Genomic DNA, 11,283 nt, shown 5'->3' with positions numbered 1-11,283 from the left:
CTGGGGATAATGCTGCCTACAGTGGGCTTTCCCTCTCAACTCCAAATCAATCACCAATCAAGACAGTATCTTACAGATATGCCACAGGCTAATTTGAATTGAGCAATTACTCAATTAAGTTTCCCTCTTTTTCTGGTGACTCTAGGGCGTGTAAAGCTCACTATCAAAATTAACCAGACCACCAAATGTTGTTTTATAAAATTATGATTGGTTTTGAATGTTGATCTTTTTTAAATTCACTTAGTGGTAGCCTGTCTACCTTCCACTATCCCTCATGTCTTCCTCTCATCTTTCTTTTCTTAGGGTCTTCTGCAAGATCAGTCACGCTGTCCTTGGATAAAGATAGATCTTTTTGCTTCCTCAGGAAGTTTTGTATGATGTTCACAGAAATGGTAAAGGCAGAAACTCTCATTTTTGTTTGCTATGTATTTTCCTCATGTTGCTTTTCCCCCTGAAGATCAACAGGTATATCATTTCCAGCAATCAATATATCATGTTTAACAAAATTTAAATTAAAAAGTTATTTTGGAACCAAATCATCTTTCTATAGGAATAATGTTGGAATTTATTTCCTTTCAAGGTGCAGCCTGCATATACATATTTAAAGTAGGAAAAATAAGGGCATCATAGTAACTACTGTTTCTCTTAACAAACATCCTTTTAATTTAAATTTTAAGCAGTGCTCAAAGAGGCCTAGGATCAACATGTCTACAAAGCAGTATTTGTTGTAGCTAAAATCACAGAGCTGGCCAGAAGTCCTGGTTCTCAGGAGATTACTAAAAAAATGTGTGCTTTGTATTATTCACATTCTCCTGGACAAAAGCTAGGAAGATTTCTCCAGCTCTGTAGAGTTGCTATTTTCTCTGCTGCATACTTCAAGTGTAGACCATGGCAGCAGACTCTGATTTGAGCCTAAGAAAATTTAGTCAGTCATGAGCATTGGTGGGAAAGGCTCACAACAGGATGTTGATCTTTGTGTTTGGGGGTTGACTGTCAGACTCAGTAGAGTTCAAACATTTACCAAGGACCAGAACAATGTCCTCTTTATATATGTTTTTCTCATCCTTGGAGCCATGGGGCTGTCATCTAACAAGCAGGCTTGCTGAAGCAAAGCCTTGAAGGGACTTCAGCTCCCAAGGGTAAAGAGAGTCTTAAACACACTCTACCCAGAATTCATCACAAACGCTGGAAACTTCTGTTAGTTCTGAAAGGATAATTTCAAATATTGTCAAAATTCTTAGGATTCATGAAATATGACCTATAATGTTCAATCTGACCCAACCAGCATAGCTCCCTACTCTTGGAAGCTTGTCTGTTGGGTTGTTGACCATGAAAGAAAAAATTAGGAAGCAGAGTCATTCTCTTTCCTCTTTTCCAGACCCTGTTTTCTTTAAAGACTCACTCAATCTTCAGGTCTCTCTGTACACCACTACTCAAGTTGGCTCAGATGACTCTGTCTTCTACAGTGGTGCCTGATAGTTTCTTTCGCACCCACATGTATGGACTGTATTCTAATTGTTTCAACTTGTTTGACTCTCCTGTTGAACTGTAAACACCTGTGTGGGTTCTTACTTTCTCCAATTTGGCATCCAGATGGCATCAGTAACCTATGTCTGGTCCCTGGTTTGGAATGAATAAACAGTTGTTGGGTGAGTATGAATGGATGAATGTATGATATCGACCTTTTAAGAGCCTGAGTGGGTAGCAGTTGTTCCGTTCCTAAACAAATGTAAAACAGCACACATTTCTTATTCATGGATTGGATTAATCTATGGAAGATCAGGATTTGGCAAACAAGTGAAGAAATAAGCAAAATAACAACCCGGAGGTTTAGGAAGAGAGGAAGACAACTGCTTCCCCATAGATGAGGAACTTGGAAATAGGTCTCTGGAAGGTTACTGGTTACCTATTTGGAACCATGGCGTCTGGAAAATGACTTAGTTAAGGCTTCCATAACTCTATAGATTGATGCATGGATGTGGGAAACTGTGATAAAGATTAATCTGTAATAGAAATTAATCTGCGATAAAGATTAATCCATGACAAATCTTTAGAGTATTCTAGAAAGGCATGCCATTCATTTCTTATTTACGAAGAACCATTTATTCACATAAGTGTACTTTTCTTTTTTTCTTTTGAAATGATCCTCACCTTTTCTCAACTTTGCCATTGCAGTTTCCAAAGTCAGAAGTTTGAGAACTCATATTTTTTTAAAAAATTTTTCTGCAATATTCATATGTCTGTATTTCTCTTATCCTCATTTTCTTTGGATTTTTTTTGTTCAAAATGCATGAACTCCATGTTAGATATTAACAATACATGGTTGAAGTTTGTGGAGAAAGAAGTTTTCACTGTTTTATAGAGATGTCTATCAATACATTTCCTCCTCCTCCTTCTATTTTTTGAGACTGGGTTTCTCTGTAGCCTATTTTTTGAGCCTTTCTTGGAACTAACTCTTGTAGACCAAGTTTTCCTTGAACTCACAGAGATCCACCTACCCTGCCTCCCGAGTGCTGGGATTAAAGGCATGCACCACCACCACCCGGCTTAATATATACACACTTCTAAAAAATTAAAATTCTATTTAATTGTTTTATACACGCACAATGTATTTGGAGCCACTCCATCCTCATGCACTTCCCTCTAATTCTTCTCCTGTTCCCCACCTGGCCATTCCCAACCTCATGGTCTCTCTTTCTCTTTTAAGAACACGTGATACACACTGAGTTCATTTGGTGCTGCCTGTAAGGACACATATATGGGATCCCTCATTTCCTGGTGCATAGATAGCTTCTTGGGCTGGAATCTCCAAAGAAAAGTGACTGACCCTCACCTAGTAGCCGTCAACTGTCAATAGTTTCTCAGATGGGTGGGACTTCTTAAGTCTCTCCCTCAATTTGTTGGAATTTGGCTGGCCTGATCTTGTGGAAGTCTCAGTTGTGCTGAATTCAAGACACAAGTTTCGCTTTTTATTGATAAAGTTTCTGACTTTTTTCTATTAATCTCAACATTTATTTCTTTTGGGAAATAGCAAAGTATTGCAATGTTTTGTTTTGCACTTTTTTCAGGTGGATATTTTTATTGAATATAAGTAGGTATACAATTGCTTCTTACTTCCTGATATATTTGATTTCTTTTACTTTTATGGTCCCATGTTATCGTCTGGAATTTTCAGGAAAGTGTTAAGATATTAGTTGTGATATTGGATATTTTTGCTTCTTTCTCTATATTAAAAATACTGAGAGAGTTTTAGATTTAAGCATTTGTTGTTAATTGATTGGATTATAGGCATAGCATCTTAAAGGATGTTCTTCTATTTCTAGGCCATATACTTAAAATTTTATCAACTTTTCAAAAACATCTATTGAAACAATTAGATGGTTTTTCTCCTCACCTCTCAATGTGATAAATCATAGATTTCCCAATGTCAGACCATAATCACATTCATTCCTAGATACATTATGCTCTGCCATGGCGCATTATTCTAACATCTGACAGATTGGATTTTGAATGTTTTATTTATAATATATGTATTTATAGTTATAATTGAGATTGCTTGAAGATTGGGTACTTATTTCACAGTTCTTCTTCTATGGCCACTGATGAGTGCGTGTGTGTGTGTGTGTGTGTGTGTGTATGTGTGTGTCTACACTCACATGTGTGCATTCATTCTTGCATTTCTAGGCTAGAGAAAAACTTCAGACATCTTTCTTTAGGCACTCTCCTCCTTGTCTTTTGAGGCAGGCTCTATTACTGAGACCTGGAACTTACTGATTTAGTTAGGATGGCCGGCATGGAGTCTAGGTAATCCACCTGCATCCACCTCATCATCACTGGGATTGCCCAGCCATGGGGCCCAGGGATCCACCGCCTTCCACCTCCTCATCACCAGGATTATCCAGCCATGGGGCCCAGGGACCCACCTGCTCCCCACTCCTCATCACTAGGATTGCCCACCCATGGGGCCCAGGGACCCACATGCTCCCACCTCCTCATCACTGGGATTGCAAGCATAGATCACTACATCTTTATTTTTGACATGATTTTTAAAATTTTACTTTTCTCTATTTATTTATTTGTTTATTTTTGGTGGGGGGGGGTCTGAGGATCAAATTCGTGTCTATGCTCACACAGAAATCATTTCTACTAACTGAGCTATCCTCCCAGGCTCCTCTTGTGACCAGATCTTGCTGAATTCCTGAAGCCCTGGACTGAACTTTGGAGCCTGCCTCATATACTTCCAGAAGCTGTGGTCACTTTCCTTCAAGTTGGATTGTGCTGTGCCTTTTAGAAGTTTGGTTTCTTTGGCTCCTCTGCAGGATCCCCTGAGCTTTGCCCCATGTTTGTCTGTGGGTCTCTGTATATGTTTCCATCAGTTGTTGGATGACGCCTCTCTGAGTAACAGTTGGGCTAGGCACCAATCTGGTCACAGGAGAAAGTCAGTTCAGCCTACATATCTGTGACTGCTAGGAGTTTTAGCTGGGGTCATCCTTGTAGATCCCTGGGAGATTCCCTGGTGCCAGGTTTCTTCCTGACCCTGAAATGCACCCCTTCTTTCCAGTAATCTCTTTCAGTACTGTTGTCTGGGTTTTCTGTCCTGCCCGGTTCCCACAGTTGTTAGGTCTCAAAAAAAATCACACAGAGGTCTACATTAATCATAAACTGATTGGCCCATTAGCTCAGGCTTCTTATTAACTCTTACATTTTATATTAGCCCATTATTTCTTGTCTCTGTTAGCCATGTGGCTCAGTATCTTATTCAGTGGGGCAATCACATCTTCTGTGTCTGGGAGAGGACTGGGGGAGGAATGGGCTTTCTCCTTCCCAGAATTCTCCTGTTCTCTTTGACCTACCTCTACTTCCTGTCTGATTGTCCCACCTCTACTTCCTGCCTGGCTACTGGTCAATCAGCATTTATTTAGAACATAATTGACAGAATATAGACAATTGTTCTGTACCACAGTATTCTCAGCCCTTGTCTCTGCCCCAACACGACTGATTGCTCATGTCCAGGACACCACCAGAAAACCCACAGAATCCACTAACCAGGCCTCATAGGAGCTCAAAGAGACTGAACCCATAACAACCAGCCAGCCTGCATGGGACTGACCTAGAACCCTCGGCAACTCTGTTGTGGTAGTGTAGCTTGGTCCCCTCATGGGATTCCTAACAGTGGGAGCAGGGGCTGTCTTTGACTCTTGGACCAGCTTTTGGGACCCTATTCCTCATAATGGGTCACCTTGCTTGTCTTAATATATGGAGAGGTGTTTAGTCTTAGTGTAACTTTATACACCATATTTTGTTGATACCCATGGGAGTTCTGCCGTTTCCTGAGCAGAAACTGAGGAGGAGTTGATGTGGGGGGAGATCAGAGACTGGGAGGAAAGTAGGGATGAGAAATTGTGGCTGAAATGTAAAATAAACAAACAAATAAATAAGATAGTCGTAATTAAAAAAATTGATCTCTTCTATTGTGATGACCCTGCTTCCCTCAATTGAGATTGCTTCTTTCCACCTCCTTTTCTATTGCCCTTTGGACTTTGTTCATTGAAAAGGGGGAAGCAGTGGGGTAAACCAATGCCAATTTTGTCAATGTGAAAGCCTCTGATCTCCCTTAATAAACCTAGCACCAATAAGGAGAAATAACATAGGGTTTTCATCAAATTAATTATATTTGAATCTGTAGAACTCCCCAACTCACACACCATAAAGTTTCCCTAACAGCCACCCTCTGGTCTCAGGGAGGAGCTGGCGCCCCTGAACTTCTCTAGGAGCCGAGAAGAGCTTGGTGATTAGCTCACCATCACAGTCAGCTCTGCTGGAGCAGTAGATCTCCAGCGTCAAGTCTGGCGCTCACAGTAGCATTTTTAACTGCAAAGTCATATATACAAGTGCAATAACTCTGGTAACTGGAGCAAGACTCACATTTTAGTTTAAGGCCACATCGACTTTCACCTTTGTTTTACAGCGACTGGTGTTAGGCTTTTAGATGGGTTTTTAGGGAAACCCTGCGGAAACAACTTGTTATGACTGCAAGAATCTGTAAGATCAACAAATTTAGCCCTTGAATACAATCACGCCATCCATGATGACAAACGCCAAGGGGTGCCAGGCTTGTGCAGTACTTTCGGAACAGTAGGTTTCTTTGGGCATGGTCTGTACAGTCTACCCTGGGTGTCCCTTGCAAGTCCCTTCTCAGCAAGGCCTCTCTTGGTTTTTCTTTCTTTCATGCTTTCTTTGGTTGGTGGTCTCGAGGCTAGTAAGCCTCTTGGGAACATCCTTGAGGATCTCCCTGGTCAGAACTTTGAGGCTCTTCAGTTTGATAATCAACTTGGCCAATACATCTTCATCTGGCATAGATGGATTATTTTTCAATAACATAAATGTGCTGTTTACCACATGGAAGAATCTCCCTGCAACATCAGTGACGGCCTGGAAGGATGGCGGACAGAGATGTCGTGGATGGAGAAATTGGATGGGGTGTTGGGAGGCTGGCTGAGTCTGCTGGCTGCCCCACGAGTCTCTGGTCCTTGCATTGCCTTTGCCACTGTCAAGGGTGAGCAGCCTGAGTAGTGGTCTGAAGGGTTCTGCCTTTTCAGTTCCTATCGACATTGGGCAATGCTGCAGTATCTTTGTTTGTAAACAGGAGGTAATTCGTGGCGTCTGCTCTGTTCCAGAGCTGTTGAGAAGAAAAATGTGACTAAATTGCCACAGAGCTCAGAGCCTTCCTGAGAGAGTGCTGTGGAGTTATCAGCAGTCAGTCTCACCCAGTCTGTTAGGTGAACTGAGACTTCCATAACTGGGGCTAAATCAACATCGATGCTTCAACTTCAGCTTTAATGCTTCCTGTTTCCCATACAATCCACCAGTGCATTAATACTGTTGCCAAGTCATGTGCCCTCCACACGAATCAGGGTAGACTCTAGTCCTGTCTGTATTGTTGAGCCTGACCTCTTTCAGCACATGTAGTGGAGTGAATTTTTAACACGATTAGGAAATCTCAGGCCTTACCAATTTTCGGCAGGGTGATCTCAGGCCTATAAAAGTTTCTAAGATTCTGGACCTTGACCTGTAATATTTGATTATTTATAGCTGGGCCATAGAGGAAATTCAATCTATTTCTCCAAGCTACTGGCCAACAGAAGGTACTCGGTAAATGCCAATATTTTGAAATTTATTTATTTATTTATTTATTTTATTCTGTTACTTTTTGGCCCTGACATTCATATGACACGAGCATTTTTATTTCAGCATCTTGCAGAAAGGTGACATTAACGTTTTGGCTGTATGAGATAGGAAGCTATTTTGAGAAGACTTCATTTAGAATTATGGGTTTTCATTCTCAGCGTACTCAGTAATTTAAACTAACCCAACACATACAAGCATTTACTCTATGACATTTCCAATAGCCTAGGAGCCCTCCCACGCTCTTTATAGGAAGCCAAAGTCTTGAAATCTAGCCTGGCTATTAGGAGGTGCTATTTATGGTCTCAGCAGGACAGAAGCAATCATGTTGATTCGGGCTGTGGAGTGGAAGATGCTAAGGGCTAGCCCACGGCCATGTCAGTCACGTTCTATCCAAAATCACCAGTGAGTTTAGAAGAGATTTTCTCGGAGGAAGCTTTTTGAATCCTCGTCTCTAGATTTCACTTGAGCTGCAGAGGGAGCCTTGCAGCAGCAGCAGGGAAATCTTAAGCTGCAGGCTGTTGCTGGCGAGGCAGGGCTTCCCCCACACAGAGATGTCGCGCAAGGAGCAGGTGTTTCATTGGGAAGTGGCTCTCTGTGTACCACCTTGCACTACCTCTGAGCAGCTAGGGATCGCTGCCTGGGAATGGCTTGTAACTCAGCTCCTGACCCTCCCTTTCACTACCTATGAAATGGAGATGGACACTGGCTTTGTCCTATTCTTAAAAAAGGTTTTAGTACTGTGTAGAGAGTGCCTCCATCAGTGTTTAGACTTTGGAAGGCACAGTAATACACTTAAGTTGTTATTGCCATTTTAAAGAAAATGGGCTGAAAACAATGAACATGGCAGACAGAATGATTCCGCCTTCATAAAAACAGAAGAGGTCACCGGGCTCCTAATCCCCGGAATCTGTGACTATTACTTTTCATGGCAAAGGGGACTTCAAAGATGTGGCTCAGTTAAGAAAGAAAAAAAACTCAGCTATCCTGGGCTCTCTGGGTGTCCATAAATTTAATTATATAGGGCTTTGAGAGGAAAGGACCTTTCACTGGAGGTCAGGGGAGAAGCTCTGTGGACCAGCAGCATGCTACAGCACTTAGTTGAAGCTGGAGACAGGAAGCCACAACCCCAAGAAACGTGTCTGGCCAGTAAAAGCTGTGAGAAACAGAGAGAGAGAGTCTACACCAGCGACTCCAGAAGGAGTCAGCCTTGCTGTCACCTTGACTTTTAGTTTTATAACGCCAATGTTACACTTCTGATATTCAAAAATATAATATTTTTTTTTACAATTTTAAGACAAATTTGGGGTGATCTGTTATAGCAATATCAGACCTAAGTTCATTACTAAGAAATGTTTTCTAACACCTTTGGTCACTCATCACTGCACCGAAAAGAACATTTTGCTTAGGAATTCAGAGCTTATTGAAGGGCTGAACCTTCTAGTTAGGGCAGAATTCCATCCACCCAGAGCACTTTCGGGACGATAGGTTGTGTTGTCTGCTACTGTGGACGATCAGGCAGAACTTTAATCTCAGCATATTCTTCAGTGGAATTTGGAAATGGCTCTTCAGACAGTAACTACTGAGCTAGCATGTGGCCTTGAGGATCTGACCAGTGCTGAGAATTCTTGAATCTTTGATTTTGCATCTCCGAATACTGAAGTACTGATAATTCACTTTTAAGACTGCCCCCTTCACCAGCAGGTTGGTACTAAGCACTGGGCTAATGAGTCTGACCCTGGTGGCATGTCACCATCCCCTGTGCAGTTCAGTGTGTTCGGCTTCTTCCAGCAAGGTTTTCCTTCAGAGGAATAGTTCCAGGCAGTTTTCTGCCTCTGAGACATTGTAGTCTTTCCACTAATTTAGAAACACACCGCAAAATTAAATAAGAGAGCTGACACCGGGCAGAAACACCTTGCCAACAGGAATCCTCCATGAATGGAATAAATGGGGAGAGAAAGTCTGAAAAATACGTGTTGGTGCGGCCTCTGCTCTGACTTCTCTCAATTCTTCCTGGAGTAAAGCTGAGGATGCCTGACACCCAGGGTCCATTGAGGTGTATCAGAAAATGCTGACACATAAAACATAGCCTGGGGCTGGAGAGATGCTAGTACGGTTGCCAGCCCTTGGCCCCCAGCAAATGGCTTTCACTGGCTGCCCACATCACCCACACTGCGCATTTGAGGCTCCAGTTACAGCTCAGAGAGCTGAGGGGGGAAATGTCTTAACTTGAATCGATTCTTCCTTTTGACACCACGGCAATCTCCTACGCCTTCTTCATAACAAACCAAGTGTAAAATACCACAGAGAATTCGGGGTGATATGCAGCTCAGGATCTAACCGATATGTGGGCTTCAAAATAAAATATCCCTTTTATCCCGACAACTTCACTTCTGGGGCTGTCTCTGAAGAGAGCACTGAAAACGATGCTCACACAGGCTCAGCAGCAGGGCTTCTCAACATCCCAATGCTGGGCTCCAGGTAAGAAGCTCTAAGGTGGCTCAGAGCATGAAGTGCTTGATATGCGAGCATGAGGACCTGCGTTTGAATCCTCAGCACCCCGGTGAAAAGCTAGACACGGTGGTGTACACATAACCCTAGCACTTGTGCGACAAAGAGGTAGTCTGGAGGCCCGCTGGCAACTACACTGAGATGCAGGTTCCCTGGGAGACCCTGTCTCAACATATAAGGTAGGGAGTGATGAGGGTGACTCTCCACATCTGCCTGACCTTCATGCACACACGCGTGGCTGAGTGCCCCCGCGGACATGTATATACAGATGAACATGTACATGTGTATCATACATACACGTACACAGAAAACGCAATTATTTAAACAATGTAGATATGTATCATAAAGGGTCATGTAAAAGATTTAGCAGTGTGAGGATGTTTATGATATGCTGGGCTCTCTGGCTGAAAGGGCAGGGGGGCAGAGCCAGACCTGTGGGACTTTTCCTGGGGCTGAGCAGGACGGGGAGTGTCGATGACTCAGACCTCCCCCCTGGTCACCAGGGAGAAACATACACTGAGTCGGGAGTCTGTGGAAGCAGGATTTCGTTTAATTGTATTAGGCAGGAACTCATATAGGTTGTGACATGGGGGTGGGAAGCCTGGAATGGTGGAGCAAGGAACAAGGGCCAGTAATATTCTGCCATGTTAGCGGTGCCTGGGCAGAGGCAGGCCTAGGTAGGGTTGTGCTGAGTCACTTTCTGTGTGGAAGTTATAGCCAGGGACAGGTCTTCAAACTTGAGTTAGGCTCAGAAAGTTACACTAGGCCTCAGGCCAACTCAGATTAGGCTCAGGAAGTTATACTGGGCCTCATGTAGCCCAACAATGATATATCACTATATAACAGAACCAGGCTATTAAACAATAAGCAATATTTTGTCTAAAATGCATATTATCTTTAAAGAGTGACTTTGGTATCAGTATCACAGCACTAGTTATTAAAAATTGACTACATCTTATCTGTTAGGCACTTTCCACAGTGCTTAACATGTTGGACATAAGTATTTACTAATTAATTGTTAACAATATTAGGCAAAGGAATATTAATCTTGTTTTGTTTTGTTGATACCGGATCTCACATAGCCCACGATGTCCTTGAACTAATTATGTAGCTGAAGATAGCCTTGACCTTGTGCTCCCACCCTGCCACCTCTCAAGGGCTGGAATTACAGGCAGGAGTTATGTCCTGGTAAGGTGTTGTTATTGTTCCTATATTATCGATGCAGAAACTGAGGCATAGGAAACTTAGATAAACTTGTTTCAGGTCACTTGGCAAAACACCGGTTCAGTTGGAGAAAAGAACTCCAAAGCTTGGGCTGTTGACCCCAATGGACACTGCTTTGACATGTGGTGCGGGAGAATTGTCTGTATTCTGTCAATATGTATTTTAATAAAATGCTGATTGGCCAGGCAGGAAGTATAGGCGGGTCAACCAGACAGGAAGTAGAGGCGGGGCAATGAGAATATGCACGACAGAATAGGAGAAGACTAGAGAGGAGGAAGCTCCCTCCACCATTCCTGCCCAGATCACCGAAGAGGGAACATGTGAGCTGCACACTGAGAAAGGTACTGAGCCGTGTGGCTAACA

The sequence above is a fragment of the Myodes glareolus genome, chromosome 16, assembly GCF_982192425.1.
Source record: "Myodes glareolus chromosome 16, mMyoGla1.1, whole genome shotgun sequence".
Classification (NCBI taxonomy): domain Eukaryota; kingdom Metazoa; phylum Chordata; class Mammalia; order Rodentia; family Cricetidae; genus Myodes; species Myodes glareolus.
Note: the sequence above shows the minus strand (reverse complement) of the source record.